Source organism: Trichomycterus rosablanca, chromosome 6 (assembly GCF_030014385.1).
Source record: "Trichomycterus rosablanca isolate fTriRos1 chromosome 6, fTriRos1.hap1, whole genome shotgun sequence".
Lineage (NCBI taxonomy): Eukaryota > Metazoa > Chordata > Actinopteri > Siluriformes > Trichomycteridae > Trichomycterus > Trichomycterus rosablanca.
This window is the reverse complement of record NC_085993.1, coordinates 24,175,548-24,194,007: the sequence shown is the minus strand read 5'-3', so window position 1 is coordinate 24,194,007 and position 18,460 is coordinate 24,175,548. Positions and strand designations below refer to the sequence as shown.

General features: G+C 41.2%; 1 protein-coding gene across 1 annotated transcript in view; it reads left to right on the top strand.

The window, feature by feature from the left end:
* The first annotated feature begins 4,998 nt into the window (after positions 1-4,998).
* Positions 4,999-18,460, top strand: part of chd6 (chromodomain helicase DNA binding protein 6) — a 117,769-nt gene continuing 104,307 nt past the window's right edge. The window contains exons 1-2 of the mRNA XM_062997563.1: positions 4,999-5,084; positions 5,207-5,365. The gene's annotated coding sequence lies outside the window, so the exon portion shown is untranslated. The remainder of the gene's footprint in view (positions 5,085-5,206; positions 5,366-18,460) is intronic.

Here is an 18,460-nt window from a genome sequence, read left to right as displayed (position 1 = left end):
TGGGATCACCAAGATTCCAAATCTACCATCAAACACCACCTTCATTCCAACAGACAGTTTGGAAAAAGCATATCCCATCATCTAACTACTAACTAAATGTCTGGAGTTTGCTTAATGCTACTAGGACTTTAACTGGACTTATGTTGTCTGGTCAGGTGAAACAAAAATTTAGCTTTCTGGCAATAAACGCTCGAGGTGGTTTTGGCAATGGAGTAAAAAGGATTTCAACATTGAAAAGAACCTGGTGCCAATTTTAAGAGTGGTCGTGGGTCTGTAATGTTGTGGGGGTGTATTTTTCCTAAAAAACTGGAAACCGTGCTGTGACTGGATATTTGTCACACTAAAATTTTTCAGATAATGAAAATACTTTTAATATTAGAGAAGGATAACCCAAGTAAACACAAAATGTTTTTAAACATTTTCTTTTTTGAAGGAAAATGCTGTTTAGCCCTATGTGAAAATATAATTACCCCCTTGGCTACTAAATTAACCAGTTTATCAAATTCAAATTGACAGTTGGGTTTATTTTACTAGCCACACCCATGATTACAGTCAGACCTGTTTAATCTAAACATCACTTAAATAGAACCTGTCTGGCAATGTGAAGCCTGCTAGATGGTCACAAGATGCCACATTCTAAAGAGATTCAAATATACAGTGGGGAAAATAAGTATTTGATACCCTGCTGATTTTGTAAGTTTACCCCCTTACAAAGACTTGAATAGTCTATCATTTTTATGGAAGAAAAAATCCAGAAAAAAAAAACATTAAATAAAAGTTATAAATTAATTTGTATTTAATTAAGGGAAATAAGTATTGGATCCCCTACCAACCAGCAAGAATTCTGACCCCCACAGACCGGTTATGTGCACAAAAGGCACACAAATTAGTCCTGTCCCTGTATAAAAGACTCCTGTCACAGAATCAGTTTCTTCCGTTCAAATCTCTCGACCACCATGGGCAAGACCAAAGAGCTTTCAAAGGACGTCAGGGACAAGATTGTAGACCTGCACAAGGCTGGAATGGGCTACAAGACCATCAGCAAGAAGCTTGGTGAGAAAGAGACCACTGTTGGTGCGATCATTCGAAAATGGAAGAAATACAAGATCACAGTCAATCACCCTCACTCTGGAGCTCCATGCAAGATCTCACCTGGTGGGGTAAGAATGATTCTGAGAAAGGTGAGGTCAGTCCAGAATTACACGGGAGGAGCTTGTCAATGATCTCAAGGGAGCTGGGAGCACAGTCACCAAGAAAACCATTAGTAACACACTTCGCCGTAATGGATTGAGATCCTGCAGTGCCCGCAAAGTCCCTCTGCTCAAGAATGCTCATGTACAGGCCCGTCTGAAGTTTGCCAATGAACACCTGAATGATTCCGAGAAAGCTTGGGAGAATGTGATATGGTCAGATGAGACCAAAATTGAGCTCTTTGGCATCAACTCCACTTGCCGTGTTTGGAGGCAAAGAAATGCCCGGTGGGGATGGTGTTCTTGGGGTCATATCCAGCATTTCTCTGCTCCCAGCTCCCTTGAGATCATTGACAAGCTCCTCCCGTGTAATTCTGGGCTGACCTCACCTTTCTCAGAATCATTCTTACCCCACCAGGTGAGATCTTGCATGGAGCTCCAGAGCGAGGGCGATCGACTGTGATCTTGTATTTCTTCCATTTTCGAATGATCGCACCAACAGTGGTCTCTTTCTCACCAAGCTTCTTGCTGATGGTCTTGTAGCCCATTCCAGCCTTGTGCAGGTCTACAATCTTGTCCCTGACGTCCTTTGATAGCTCTTTGGTCTTGCCCATGGTGGTCGAGAGATTTGAACGGAAGAAACTGATTCTGTGACAGGAGTCTTTTATACAGGGACAGGACTAATTTGTGTGCCTCATGGGCACATAACCGGTCTGTGGGGGTCAGAATTCTTGCTGGTTGGTAGGGGATCAAATACTTATTTCCCTTAATTAAATACAAATTAATTTATAACTTTTATTTAATGTTTTTTTTCTGGATTTTTTGTTGATATTCTGTCTCTCTCCGTTAAAATAAACCTTCCATAAAAATGATAGACTGTTCAAGTCTTTGTAAGGTGGTACACTTACAAAATCAGCAGGGGATCAAACACTTATTTCCCCCACTGTATATCTGAAACAAAGTCATTAAATTCTATCATTCTGAAAGGGTAACAAAGCCATTTCTTAGGCTCTGGGGCTCCAGCAAATCACAGAAAGAGCCATTATCCACAAATAGAAAAAGGTTGGAAGAGTGGTGAACCTTCCCAGGAATGGCCAGCCTACCAAAATTTCACCAAGAATGCAGTTAAAATCAATGTACTGTACATGATTCCACATTATGAATATCACTGTGTACAATGGCATCCATGGGAAAGTTGCAGGGTGCAAACCTGACCAAAAAGAAGACAAAGTCTTGTCTCGCATTTGGCAGAAATTGTCTAAATAAAGACATTTGGGATAATAGTCTGTGAACTGATGAGTCAAAAGTGGAACTTTTAGGAGACATGAGTCCTGTTAGGTCTGGTGTAAAGCTGTTACCACATTCCACCATAAGAACATTATACCAACAATCAAACACAGTGGTGGTAGTGTGATATATTCTCTACTGTTACATCGACTAAACCTGACACTGAACTGAAGAGTTACACAGTCGAGTCACATTATTATGAACACCAGCTAATACCCAGAGTAACCGCTGTGTGCAGCATGGACAGCAGCTGCTAGACAGGCTGGAAGTGACTCAGTAAGGTCCTGGTAGGTTGTCACAGGTACATGGAGCCATTCTGACTGCAGTGCATCCCACAGCAGCTGGAAGGTGCATGGGGGAGGATCTATAGAGCAAACTCGACGATCAAAGTGGTCCAACAGATGCTCAATTGAGTTCAAGTCTGGGGAATTAGGGGGCCTGGGTAGTACTTGGAGGTCCAACCAATGTCGAACATTTCTAGCCATGTGACATGTCGCATTGTCTTGCTGGAAGATCCCATCTGCCCCAGGGAAGACACTTTGCACATATATCCCTCATTGCTGTCATGGGTAAGACAGCCTATCGCACACGTAATGCCTAGTTCACACTACACGATTTATGCCCTTATTTTTGCTTGGCGACTGGTCGGCGCTAGATTTGCCGGCTCGGGGGCAAACTCTGCGATCGAAACTCGGCTCTCAATCACTACGTGTGAACTACTCAACAACTCGATCCGAGCGGCTCGTCGAGCACTCGAAGAGAGATATCTAGCTTGCCAGATATCTGGATCTGAGTTGCCCAACTGGCAATGTACAGCGCTATGTCGAACAGCCAATGAGAACGCAAGATACGGGGTGAGGGGAAACGCAGGGGAGTAGTTGTAAAAAGGTGGGACAGGGGCATAATATAGTTTATATCAGAATAAGTCGACACACACACGTTTTATACAGTATTTCTGACCTGATCGTTCTCTACAAAACATAACACCAACGTTGCATTGCAAAAATATTTTAACCTCTATCTCACTATAGAACAATTTTTTCTACTTGATTTTACGCTGCACATCAGCGCACAAACTTCGATTGCGCGCTACTTGTTGACGTGCATTTTTGGACGTGGTATCTCTTTTTAAAAAAATAATTTTCCCCACTTTTTTTCCCCCAATTGTATCCCCTAATCTAGTCGTGTCCAATTACCCTGAATGCGTCCTCTATACTGATTCGACCCTTCACTGCTGACTGAGAATGCCTCTCAACTGACATACGCCCCCTTCGGCACGTACAGTTTGTTTGTTTATTTATTAGGATTTTAACGTCATGTTTTACACTTTGGTTACATTCATGACAGGAACGGTAGTTACTCATTACACAAGGTTCATCAGTTTACACAAGGTTATATCGAACACAGTCATGGACAATTTTGTATCACCAATTCATTTGCATGTCTTTGGACTGTGGGAGGAAACCGGAGCACCCGGAGTAAACCCACGCAGACACGGGGAGAACATGCAAACTCCAGCCAGCAGGGGCCGCAGTTGCACCAGTTATGAGGACCTATGATCCTACTTTTTACACCTAACCCTGAACAACAGCCAATCGTTGTTCATGCTGCCGCCCAACCCAGTCGGAAGGCAGAGCTGAGATTCGATACGATGTATTTGAAACCCCAACTCTGGTGCGCTAGCGTACTTTATCGCTGCGCCACCTGAGCGGCCCTGGACGTGGTATCATTAAACCTTTCGCCACTTCTCACGTTTGTTTTCGTGAGACCAGAGAAGCTCGCCTGCGATTCCAGTTAGTGATAAATCGTATAGTGTGTGACCCTATCGCCGATCAGTCGTGTAGTGTAAAAGCCACACCGACTTGAGACTCCTGATTACAAGAGATCCAGTCATGTAGTATGAACTGTACAGCAACCTGACGACTTGGAAAGTCGTGTAGTGTGAACTTGGCATTAAATACCCACCAAGCCAGCTCACAAAACATGACTTTCTTCATGAGCAACGTGCTGCCACCGTCAAAAGTTTTAAATGGTCATAATAATGTGACTTCTTAATCGACTTCGTATTTCAGGGGTCTGTTTTACAATGTAAATCACCAAAATGTGCTTGATATCAACACTCCACAACCAGAGTTGAAAACCAAAAACTTTCAGTCCACTTGACCAGTCTGTTGAAGCATTTACGACTTTTAAGCACTTTTATACTGTGCATATTTCTACATTAATGCAGACACACAGAACTATGCATTATTTACAGCACCTATGCTCACTTCAACAAGCGAGTTATGCATATGAACACTCGTCCATCCACCGGAATCCCACAGTATGGAAAAACACCGCAGTTTGCGCTATAATCTCTGCTCTTCTCACATCCGGGCTACGAAACATGAGCAAAGACGGGGAATGTTAGATTTTTTTCTCTCGCGCGCCGTAACCATGAAGTAAAAAGCAGCATGATTGGTGGGTTGCAAACGAGAAGAAACACTAAACCGGAGCATTAGCTTTAGCACCCGGATCCGAGAGGCAAAGATAAAAAGAGAAAATAGTTCACGGCGTATTGTAGCAATGGCGGTTTCAGAGCGTTTTGGAGGCTTTTCATAATATTAGGTATTTCAACCTGAACAATAACAAAACGTAACATACACACAAGGAGCTAACCCTGCTGCACAATAGTAGCTCGCAGTATTTTGCTCTCACTCTAACTTACAGTGGCGAGGTTTGTTTGACAGCTCAGCAGCCAATAGGACGCCAGCTGAGTTCCGCTTTAACCAATGGGCGATGGAATAATACATGCTAAAGCGTGGTTAGGCTGTCGTTGCAGGCGGCCAACGCTAAACTTCACCAAATAACAGCTGTTTGTATTTTGGCTTCTGCAGTAGCCATTTTAGGTAAGTAGGTCTATTAATTTTTTTCTTCAAATTTGTGTCATATAAATGTGTCCTGTTTCTGCAGGGCACTGTTCGGCCCGGTCTCTAACTCCCGCATCCCTCATGAATGAAGTGCCGACCTATTGGTTTTTAGTAAGGATTAAGAAATGGGATTTTTTTTCCTCCGGGTGCCCACCCCGCTCATATTTGATGCATTTTTCTAAACTGTCATGGCGTTTTTTGCGTCCTTGAAAACAAGCATGGATGCGGCAAATAGCGGAGTGATGCCCGGAGCCGGTGGTTGAGGCTCAGGTAGGTGAGGTCCTATTGAAAGACAGAACTAGCGGAGTTTCAGCAGCTCTTCACACGTGGAACGCCTGGTATATGTGAAACACAGCCATAGCAGTGAATTTCACATAGCGGATTTGCTAATATTGCTATTGTATTAGGATGTGAATAGCATTTTTACCAAACACTGAGGCATCCCAAACTCTGCACAAGCTAATATGAAGCAGGTAACTGCAACACAAAGTGTGACAGCACGACTCTGTTGCAATTACAGGTAATAACTGTGGTTACCATTTAAACCAATTTATATAAATACGTTCATGCAACTTCAGTGTAATAAAACTTGCTGTAGACTGTCATTCTGGCACCTGTCAGAACTCATATGAACTAACTTAGGGTCACTCCTCTTCCATGCAGTTTACCTTAACTTAAAAGTTCTGTATTTAATAAATTCAGGTGAATTAAACAAATACTATTGCAAGCGAATTGTCTTGATTCCATTTTTGCTAGACAGTATGGCCACCAGTGATTGTTGGTTCCAGTTTAGTACCACAGCAAAAGCAAAAATTAATGTATATTTAAAGCCATCCATCCATCCATCCATCCATCCATCCATCCATCCAATTATTAGATGCTCTTGGCCCCTACATCGTCTTTTGTGGAGTTTTGTTTTTTAATCAGCACATACCAAAACTTACAGTAGACCCTTGACTTACGAATTTAATTGCTTTGTTAGTTAAACCTGTTTTTCCCATAAGAAATAATGTAAATAGAATTAATCCGTGCCAGACCTCCCAAACCCCCCCTTACCTAACCTTTCTAATGTCTTAAATTGTCTTTTTTGTTATAAATACAAGTATATTTTCCCTTAAATCTTAAATTATAGAATAGACATTCCTGTAATAAACAATAATACACAGTAGTACTGTACATAAAAAAAAACACACATCACATTTCAGTACAGTAGGTGTGCTGTACCATACACCATAATAAATCTCCTTTTTTTTATAAAATTTATCTAACAGAAACAACAATAACTCTCATATTTTTCTATTATTTCCTTCTTTATTTCAATAGTGTTGTATTTTGTAGGTGTAATTGCACGAAAGAAAGAATACTTTCCTTCTTCTCTCTCACTCACTGTCCCCTGTCTGATACACAGTGACACCTACTGGCAGGAGTAATTATACAACAACAAATAGTAATAGATTTTTTTATTTTCTCACCACTGTGCTTTCTCTGCACCTTCTTTGGGGACATGTTAGCATTGAATTTTACAAAATATAAAGAAAACACCGGAACAACACCGTCCGTTGTCCGAATGTTTGCTCACTGTATATATATATATATATGAGAGAGAGAGACGGTTGGAGTCAACTTGTTCGTGACGTCACGTGTTTGTATGGTAAACGGTTTGTAACTCAAGGGTCTACTGTACTTTATGTTAGTGAACTGGGATAGTTTATGAAATGGTACCAGCTGTGTATACATTTTTAGACATGGTGGATAAATATTTTGCTGGAATATTCAAAAACTATCAAATTTAAGCTCATTGGCAGAGGTAGTTAATTCTTTTTATTTAAATTAATTTTTTTACCCTATGGATGCTATAATTGTCAGATCTGAACCAAAAGACCAGACACTCATGGATAAAAGACCTGAGTTTTTATTGACATGACTTAAATACATAGGCAAGCTCAACATGGTAAGGTAATTTCAAAAGAGTTATCAGCAAATACGAGCAAAGAGGGTGGCACGGTGGCTAAGTGGGTAGCACTGTCGCCTCACAGCAAGAAGGTCCTGGGTTTGATCCCCAGGTGGGGCGGTCCGGGTCCTTTTTGTGTGGAGTTTGCATGTTCTCCCCGTGTCTGCGTAGGTTTACTCCGGGTGCTCCAGTTTCCTCCCACAGTCCAAAGACATGCAAGTGAGGTGAATCGGAGAATCAAAATTGTCCATGACTGTGTTCGATATAACCTTGTGAACTGATGGACCTTGTGTAATGAGTAACTACCGTTCCTGTCAGGAATGTAACCAAAAGTGTAAAACATGACGTTAAAATCCTAATAAACAAACAAACAAACAAACAAACAAACAAACAATACAAGCGAAGTCATACACGATAGGGAAAAGTAACAAAACGTGTGACGGTTAAGAAGAAACCGTGTTACCTTATACAATTAAGATCAAGTGCTAACATACACTTGTAACTGATGTGTATGCCATGGCATCGGGCGGCACAGCAGTCTAATGCGCAAACCCACCACTACAGAGACCTGAGTTTGAGGCTCAGTGGTAGAACTGGTCTGGTCATGTGCTCAACAGACATATTTGGTGGGGAGCAATAGTGACTTCTACTTGATTGAGGTGTCTGCACAAGAATATGGGTAATACATAGATCATATGGTATTCCATTTTGGTGTGTTAAAGATCTAAGTAGTAGTCTTTTGCTGGCAGAGAAGGTGTGTGCAGTAGGCAATCACACTATTGTTGTCCGATAGTCTTCTTCCTCTTGGTGTGTTTGCAGGAGGCAACTGTCAACTTCCAATAGTCTTTTTCTTATTATTCAGTATATATTGCTGCACTTGTTTATTTCCCTGGTTTACTCTTCACCCCTCGTTCCTCCCATTCACTCCCATTTATTTTTGCTCCTATTAAGAAAACTATCTTTCCTTTACCCGACAGCCACCAAAATGCATGTAGTTCTTCTGTGCAGGTCATCAAGCTCTAATCTACAAACATACTGACCTGCACTCCTTCATTTCTCTCCCCCCTCCACTTCATAACATTCACGCTCTTATTCACCTCAACAACCACCCAAATACCTTAGCATCCATGTACAAACATTTGACAGAGCATAAGTTTTTGCACCCCCACCACATACATGCTTGCAGGCAAACACACAAAATCACAAACTTGCATACACCCTAGCAACCACCTAGAACTCTATAGCAACCACCCACTAGCACCCTAGAAACCACCTAAAACCCCAACCTTTTCTGCACCTTGGACCAGTTTCATATAAGATATAATTTCACGAACTGGCAGGAGCAGGAGGATTTAAAATAGAATAACTATAGAATGGAAAATCAGTGTGAATCCTGAGACGCTGCTAGTGGTGATTGGGGACAATAACACCCGAAACTCGGAAATTTAATTGCTCTTATAGCAATCTCTAATTATTTATTCTTTTTGTGCGGCCCGGTAATAAATGACCGGCCTGGTGGTTGGGGACCAATTACCTAAAATATCTTATCAGCCACACATACAATTACCTGTCTAAGCAAAAGTATTTACACCCCACCAATTACATGTTTGCATAGAATCACATATCTGAACAAAAGTATTTACATCCCTTCCCCCACATACACACTTGCACACACCCTAGCAACCATCTTGAACACAATAGCAGCAATGCACAAGCACCCTAGTAACCATCTGAAACACCTTACCAACCACCGAGCAACAACTTAATAACACCAGTACAATGTAGTGCTAGCTACACTTTAGCAGTCGCAGAACTACAACTAAACAATAAATCCGTTACCATAGCAGCCGGACGGCACGGTTGCTAAGTGGGCGGCACTGTCGCCTCACAGCAAGAAGATCCTGGGTTCGATCCCCAGGTGGGCGTGTCTGCGTGGGTTTCCTCCCACAGTCCAAAGACATGCAAGTGAGGTGAATTGGAGATACTAAATTGTCCAGGACTGTGTTCGATATAACTTTGTGAATTGATGAATCTTGTGCAACTTCGTAGCAAAACCAAACAGCAACACTTAGCATATTAGCAATTAGCTCGCCACCATAGCAGCCAGCTAACAACACTTTAGCAACCACTTGGCATCATCTTATTAACTGCCTAGCAACTTTTTAACAACAACCTCTTTCAATAGCAATTGTCTAGATATACCTTAGTAATCACCGAGTACACCTTGACAAACAATAGCAATAAATATATGCTTGCGCACACACTCACATATCTGAGCAAAAGTATTTACATCCCCACATACTTTACCACTGATGTGCTACAATCACATTTGCATTTTCTAGTTATTCGTTTGAGTGGAGTAGGCAGTTACACTATTTGTTAATTGTTCATCTTTTTCTTTTTCTTGTTATTTTAACTGTTGTTCTCTGTTAATCTTATTATTGTTCCATATATTGTATTATTGTTCTTGTTTACAGCATTTGGATTCACGCACCCATTCACCTGCCACTCCCATTTTTATCTCATTTTTCGTCCCACTTATTTCCATTTATTTTTTGAACGGCACGTCGATCAATTGTATTTCTGCTTGACTGATAGAAATCGTTTCGGATGTACCATCTTGGGAAAGGCCCACCAAGAAATTTAAAGTTGTTTTGACCAACACTTATTCATTTTTCTTTTTTCCCCCCATCATCCCCTGTTTCTCCTGTTCACTCATATTTATTTTTGCCCCTATGAAAAACACTAGCTTTACTTTACCCGACTGCCATCAAAATGCATGTACACCTTATCTTGGACACAGTGAGGTTTTGTCCATTAACCAATGGTTTGATCTGGGAGTTATTAAGAAAGATCACTTGTGTTTGGTTGAAGGAATAAACATCAGCTCTGTCTTGCTGGGATTAAGTTTTAGGTGATGAGCTCACATCCATAGTGATATATCTGCCAGACATGCTGAGATGCAGGCTGAGACTTGTGTGTCCGAAGGAGGGAATGACAGAATGAGAGTGTCATCTGCATAAGAGTGGTTAGAGAAGCCATGGGAGGATATGACCTTACCAAGAGAGTGGGTGTAGATGGAGAATAGAAGTGGACCAAGAACAGAGCCCTGGGTAACATCAGTTAAAAGAGTGCACCTTTATGACACCTGGTAGCAATGCCCTTCCAGGTAGGAAGCTATTCTCTGCTATGCTGAACCAGTTACTACAAGGATGAGAGAGAGTGGACAAGAGAATGTTATGATTAACCATGTCAAAGGCTGCAGAAAGGTTATGCTTGGCTGCTTTGGTTGCATGAAGCTTCTCAGTGACAGCCACAAGAGCTGGTACTGTGGAGTGTGCTGCCTTGAAGCCAGACTTCTACTAATCATGGTGGTCATTCTGTATGAGAACAAGGGACGGCTGATTGTAGACAGCCTGTTTGAGAATTTTGTATAGAATTTTGAGAGGAGTGATACTGGTCTGTAGTTTATGTTTGTGGTGTCTAGTGTAGGTTTCTTGAGAAGTGGTATGACTTGTGCCTTCTTCATAGCTATAGGGACAACACCTGATGTTAAAGAGTTGTATATAGTTGGTGTAATAAAGGGGATAAGGTCATGCAAGATTTCTTGAAAGATAGTAGATGAGATAGGGTCAAGTGTGCAGGTAGTGGGATTCCATGATGAGAGAAGCTGTTCAACTTATTCATTGGGGTGACAGGGAGGTCAAGAGCTGTAGGTCCAGAAGCCTCCTTTCAAATGATGAAAGGAGAGAAAGAAGACCGAAAGATTCAGCTTGTCAAAAAGGAGGTTAAAGTCTCCAAGAAGAATTAGAGGAGTCCCATCTGCATGAAAAAGACTTACAAGAATATTCAATTATTCTTTAAGGTCTCCTAATGAACCAGGTAATATGAAGAGTTATTGGAAAGGTATTAGTAACAGCAGGAAATTTAAAGGATGATAAACTATTTTGTCAAAAGTATTCGCTCGTCTGCCTTCACACTCATTTGAACTTGAGTGACATCCCATTCTTAATCCATAGGGTTTAATATCATGTCGGCCCACCCTTTGCAGCTATAACAGCTTCAACTCTTCTGGGAAGGCTTTCCACAAGGTTTAGGAGTGTGTTAATGTGAATTTTTGACCATTTTTCCAGAAGCGCATTTGTGAGGTCAGACACTGATGTTGGACGAGAAGGCCTGGCTCACAGTCTCCACTCTAATTCATCCCAAAGGTGTTCTGTCGGTTTGAGGTCAGGACTCTGTGCAGGCCAGTCAGGTTCTTCCACACCAAACTCGCTCACCCATGTCTTTATGGACCTTGCTTTGTGCACTGGTGCGCAGTCATGTTGGAACAGGAAGGGGCCATCCCCAAACTGTTCCCACAAAGTTGGGAGCATGAAATTGTCTACTAAGGGGCCGAGTGCAACTCCTAAAAAAACAACCCCACACCATAATCCCCCCTCCGCCAAACTTTACACTTGGCACAATGCAGTCAGACAAGTACCGTTCTCCTGGCAACCGCCAAACCCAGACTCGTCCATCGGATTGCCAGACGGAGAAGCGTGATTCGTCACTCCAGAGAACACGTCTCTACTGCTCTAGAGTCCAGTGGTGGTGTGCTTTACACCACTGTTCTTGAGCTAATCTGAAGGCCACATAAAGTTTGGAGGTCTGTAGCAATTGACTCTGCAGAAAGTTGGCGACCTCTGTGCACTATGTGCCTCAGCATCTGCTGACCCCGCTCTGTCATTTTACGTGGCTGCCACTTTGTGGCCGAGTTGCTGTCGTTCCCAATCGCTTCCACTTTGTTATAATACCACTGACAGTCGACTGTGGAATATTTAGTAGCAAGGAAATTTCACGACTGGACTTGTTGCACAGGTGGCATCCTATCACGATACCACGCTGGAATTCACTGAGCTCTTGAGAGCAACCCATTCTTTCACTAATGTCTGTAGAAGCAGTCTGCATGTCAAGGTGCTTGGTTTTATACACCTGTGGCCATGGAAGTGATTGGAACACCTGAATTGAATGATTTAAATGGGTGAGTGAATACTTTTGGCAATATAGTGTATGTTAAGATGAGGAAGGTAAAGAGGAGTAAAGTGCCATTTCTTGGTCAAGATCAAACCTGTACCACCACCCCTGCCAGATCCTCTCTGTGTATGAGAGAAGGTGTAGGCAAAGCATAAGGCTGCTGGTATAGCTATGTTTTCATTAGTGATTCATGTCTTAGTCAGTGCCAGGAAGTCAAGAGAGTAGGATGAAGCAAAGGCTGGGATGAAGTCAGCTTTCTGGACAGCTGATTGACAGTCCCAGAGCCCATTTACCACCACTGTTTGAGATTGCGGTAACAGCTGGGGGTAGCTGAGGTTACTGGCATTACTGTGTCTGACATGATCTGCAATGTCTGTAAGGCATATGGGATATAAGCACAGGTGTAGGTAAGTAGCACATGCTGGAGTGGAGATGTTTGACAAAGAAATAGAAACTGAGAAGTAAGGTGAAATTGCTTCAATACTTAACCAAGAGTTGCTAAAAGTTGTATTGTTAGGAAAAATAGATTATGCAGAGGACAGTGGCATTAAACACCTAGAAGTTGTAAAAGTCAGACATAAACCATTTATATTAAGTTAAGCCCTGCCCCTATTCGGCACCTTGGGATCAGAAACTCGTGCTAACAATAGACACCTGAAACTAACTAATCAGCACACTACCTGAGCACTAAAATTAATACAGCAGGAGGCCTAACTTAAGAGTAGCTTTTAGTTGCTTACATAGCTAGATTCACAAGATGCACAAGTTAAAACAGAAAGTCTACTTAAACAAGAAGCCTACCTTAACCAGGCGTAGAAGCACTGACTGCTGTGATGCCAACATAATTTATTAAAAACCCTGCGCCCAGTTGACACCTTGGGATCAGAAACAATAGACACCTGAAATCAACTACTCAGCAGAGTAGCCTACCTGACCACAGAAATGACTACAGCAAGAGGCCAAACTCAAGAGTAGCTTTTAGTTACTTACACAGCTAGATTCTAGCACAGATTTAATAAGAGAGTATACACTGATCAGTCATAACATTAAAACCACCTCCTTGTTTTTTACACTTACTGTCTATTTTATCAGCTCCACTTACCATATAGAAGCACTTTGTAGTTCTACAATTACTGACTGTAGTCCATCTGTTTCTCTACATACTATTTTAGCCTGCTTTCACCCTGTTCTTCAATGGTCAGGACCCCCACAGGACCACCACAGAGCAGGTATTATTTGAGTGATGGATCATTCTCAGCACTGCAGTGACACTGACATGGTGGTGGTGTGTTAGTGTGTGTTGTGCTGGTATAAGTGAATCAGACACAGCACCTGGAGTTTTTAAATACTGTGTCCACTCAGTCCACTCTATTAGACACTCCTACCTAGTTGGTCCACCTTGTAGATGTAAAGTCAGAGATGATTGCTCATCTATTGCTGCTGTCTTCTAGACCTTCATCAGAGGTCACAGGACGCTGCCCACGGGGCGCTGTTGGCTGGATATTTTTGGTTGGTGGACTATTCTCAGTCCAGCAGTGACAGTGAAGTGTTTAAAAACTCCATCAGCGCTGCTGTGTCTTATTCACTCATACCAGCACAACACACACCAACACACCACCACCATGTCAGTGTCACTGCTGTGCTGAGAATGATCCACCACCTGCTCTGTGGTGGTCCTGTGGGGGTCCTGACCATCTTGAAAGCATGAAAGGGGGCTAACAAAACATGCAGAGAAACATATGGACTACAGTCAGTAATTGTAGAACTACAAAGTGCTTCTATATGGTAAATAGAGCTGATAAAATGGACAGTGTGTGTAGAAACAAGAAGGTAGTTTTAATATTATGGCTGATCGGTGTACTTAAACGAGAAGCCTACCCTAACCAGGAGTAAAAAGTGTAAACAAATGTATGACAGCAGCACTCCTTTGTTACATTCACGTCTGTTATTTTTTTGAAAAGCACAGTAATGTTCTGTACTTCTTTTTGGATACCCTATTTCAGGGCAAAATCTATCCCAAAAGCATTTGGATACCACAAACTGCATGACCTTTTATTATCTTCCCCCTGTCTTTTGTCCAGCTTTCTTTATCCGCAATTTTTGAGTGATGACACAGCGGCTTATATACAGCTTTTGGATAGGTGCACCCGTTAACCCACCACGTCTTGTTTTTTCTATTTATTTATGCATTTTCTCCCTGATTTTAGTGTAGTCAATTTGTCTTCCGCTGCTGGGGATCCCAATTGCGTTTGAAGAGGGTTTATTGCTGCTCACGCCCCCTCTGACGTGTGCGCAGTCCTTGCTGACCTCTTCTTTTATGCCTGTGCTTTGGTGGATTCACACATGAGACTCATCCGCTTTCTGCACAGGCCTTTCTGCACAGGTCTGCTAACTAGGGTTCTTACACAGTATTTGAAGACCCCACCCAGTCCAGTCTTTTTCCCACCCTGCAGTCGCGGTGGCCACCACGCCCATTTTTTTTTTTTTTTGCCCCATTCACTTCCATTCATCTTTTAAATGAGCAGGTTGATCTACTGTTGTTCTGCTCAAATGATGGCATGGAAACGCACCGTGACCTGCCTAAGTAAAAGTATTCACACCCCCACCAACTACATGATCAAAAGTATTCGGACAGCACCAACCACATTAACAAAAGAATTCAGATACTACAAACCACATGGCCAAGAGTATTCAGATGCCACCAACCTACATGACCAAAAGTATTCGAACGTCACCAACTACAGGACCACTATCTAGAACAACATAGCAACTATTCACAAACACTTTAGCAACCTCCTTAAATAGCTTAGCAACACTTTAGAAACCACCTAGCAATAGCTTTGCAATAGCTTTGCAACCATTTTGGCAACCGCGTAGCAAATCCATAGCTATTACCCAGAAACACTTTAGCTATCAAACTGCCACCATAGAAACTGCCCTGCAACACATTAGCAACCATCATCTTAGTAACTGCCTAGCAACTGTTTAAAAACAACATGTTACCCCAGCTACCATCTATCTATACCTTTGCAACCACCTACCATAACAACCAAGGAGTACACCTTGGCAATTACCTAGCAACACATAGGCATATGCAGAGCATTCCTGTGTGTTTGCACACACAAAGGTCTTGGCAACATTCCTTTAATATTTTGGTTTATACTGACATGATCACATCATATAATTTTTGTTTCCAAATTCATGCTGCAAATTTCGTTGTGTACTGAATCCCAAACATGCTTTGTTTGATTCAAATTAAGTGACTTGTGAGGTAACCCTGAATTTATTGTTATGTTTATCTAACCATCTGTGGATGAGCAGTACTTTGTGACAATATAAGCCAAATAAAATAACCAGAATCTGTGAATTATTGGAAATGATGTAAATTAAATATCTAAGCAAACAACCTGTTTCACCACATACAGATACAGGGGTTGGACAAAATAACTGAAACACCTGGTTTTAGACCACAATAATTTATTAGTATGGTGTAGGGCCTTCTTTTGCGGCCAATACAGCGTCAATTGGACTTGGAAATGACATATACAAGTCCTGCACAGTGGTCAGAGGGATTTTAAGCCATTCTTCTTGCAGGATAGTGGCCAGGTCACTACGTGATGCTGGTGGAGGAAAACGTTTCCTGACTCGCTTCTCCAAAACACCCCAAAGTGGCTCAATAATATTTAGATCTGGTGACTGTGCAGGCCATGGGAGATGTTCAACTTCACTTTCATGTTCATCAAACCAATCTTTCACCAGTCTTGCTGTGTGTATTGGTGCATTGTCATCCTGATACACAGCACCGCCATTGGATGCACATGGTCCTCCAGAATGGTTCGGTAGTCCTTGGCAGTGACACGCCCATCTAGCACAAGTATTGGGCCAAGGGAATGCCATGATATGGCAGCCCAAACCATCACTGATCCACCCCCATGCTTCACTCTGGGCATGCAACAGTCTGGGTGGTACGCTTCTTTGGGGCTTCTCCACACCGTAACTCTCCCGGATGTGGGGAAAACAGTAAAGGTGGACTCATCAGAGAACAATACATGTTTCACATTGTCCACAGCCCAAGATTTGCGCTCCTTGCACCATTGAAACCGACGTTTGGCATTGGCACGAGTGACCAAAGGTTTGGCTATAGCAGCCCGGCCGTGTATAGGTGCACATTTAATTCTGCCGTGATTTGGGCAGCCGTGGTTTTATGTTTTTTGGATACAATCCGGGTTAGCACCCGAACATCCCTTTCAGACAGCTTCCTCTTGCGTCCACAGTTAATCCTGTTGGATGTGGTTTGTCCTTCTTGGTGGTATGCTGACATTACCCTGGATACCGTGGCTCTTGATACATCACAAAGACTTGCTGTCTTGGTCACAGATGCGCCAGCAAGACGTGCACCAACAATTTGTCCTCTTTTGAACTCTGGTATGTCACCCATAATGTTGTGTGCATTGCAATATTTTGAGCAAAACTGTGCTCTTACCCTGCTAATTGAACCTTCACACTCTGCTCTTACTGGTGCAATGTGCAATTAATGAACATTGGCCACCAGACTGGTCCAATTTAGCCATGAAACCTCCCACACTAAAATGACAGGTGTTTCAGTTATTTTGTCCAACCCCTGTACCTCTGTGTAATCCTAAATAAATGCAGGTGTGATGAAAATACAATGCAGTACTTACTGCAATCCAGTGTTACTGTCAAGTTTTAATTACCTCTAGGTCAAAAAAGTTATACCACTACGATCTATAATTATTTTGAAAATTAACAGGTTGAAATAGGGTGACGTACAAAAACAGTGACAACACTGTAGACTTTTTAACCTCCACAAATGGCCAGTCTCGCATAAAATTACAGTTGAATCTATTTATTTTTTCTCCACAATGTCATATTTTGAATAATGGAGTGTTTAAACCAATATTCATGATAATCTATTAAAGAGATTGGCTTATAACATAACACCAGGTTTGCACCAATACCATATTTGTAGAGCAGTGTCATTATCTGCTAGAAAGAGCTCTGATACTATGTTATTTCTGACATGTACATTCTCTTTTTTTTTTCCTTGTCCCATGCATAACAGGCTCAATTGAGCAAATTTGTTTTTTCAAATATGTAGTATACCAACAGTAGGTTTTTGCAGTAAAAAGCACACAATTCAATCAATCTCAGTTTAATGAGCTTACTTTTAGTTTTTAATGTAGTCAGTTTTACTCTGTGGTGTAATGATTCGCACAAAAACTGCTCATGAAAGCGGCATTTGTAATGTTTATTTTGCTCTTTTTTAAAGTTACAAATAGTTAATAGATCAACTTTTATACTTAACTTGATGAATTTAAATGAATTTGTCATTTATACGCTGAAAAAATAATGATTTTACTTATACTTATTAATTACTTTTACTTATTTTTATAGACATTGCTTTTAAATTAATTGTTTGCTTTGACAGAAACAGCATTAATTCAACACAAAAAAAATTAGTTAATCAAATCTGACTTAATTAAGTACATTTTGTTTTGATCATGTAAATTCAACAGAAGTATTATTTTAATACTATTACACACTCTTTTTAGATGAGCTTAGTTCCTTGACAGTTTGACAATTACACAATTGTGACAGGTGTTGTAACACATTTATTTTTAACACTTTTTATTTTTAACACATTTTATTAGCAGCAAGAGTTAGCTACTTACAGTTGCAATCTGAAATATTTATCTCCCTTTACCTTTAAAATGATTATGGTGATGTGTAAAGAGAAATCTCCTTAACTGTAGAAAGAATGTTTATTGTTACTTACAAGCAATTTAGCAGTATAGAAAAAGCAAATAAAAACTCAGTGTTTTTCATTTATTTCGAAAAACACATTCTAAAAAAGTTGGGAGTAAAGCATTTACCACTTTGTAATGTTGCCATTTACAACACTTAAAAGATCTCTTGGCACCGAGCATATCAAGCAGTTGAGTGTTTCAACTGTTGTTTTGGCCCATTCTTCTTTCAAACACATCTTGAGGTATGCAACAGTTGCAGCAGGGTTGTTGTTGTCTCATTTTTTGTTTGAAAATTTGTCAGACATTTACAGACAATTTAATCAAAGATAATTTGATGTC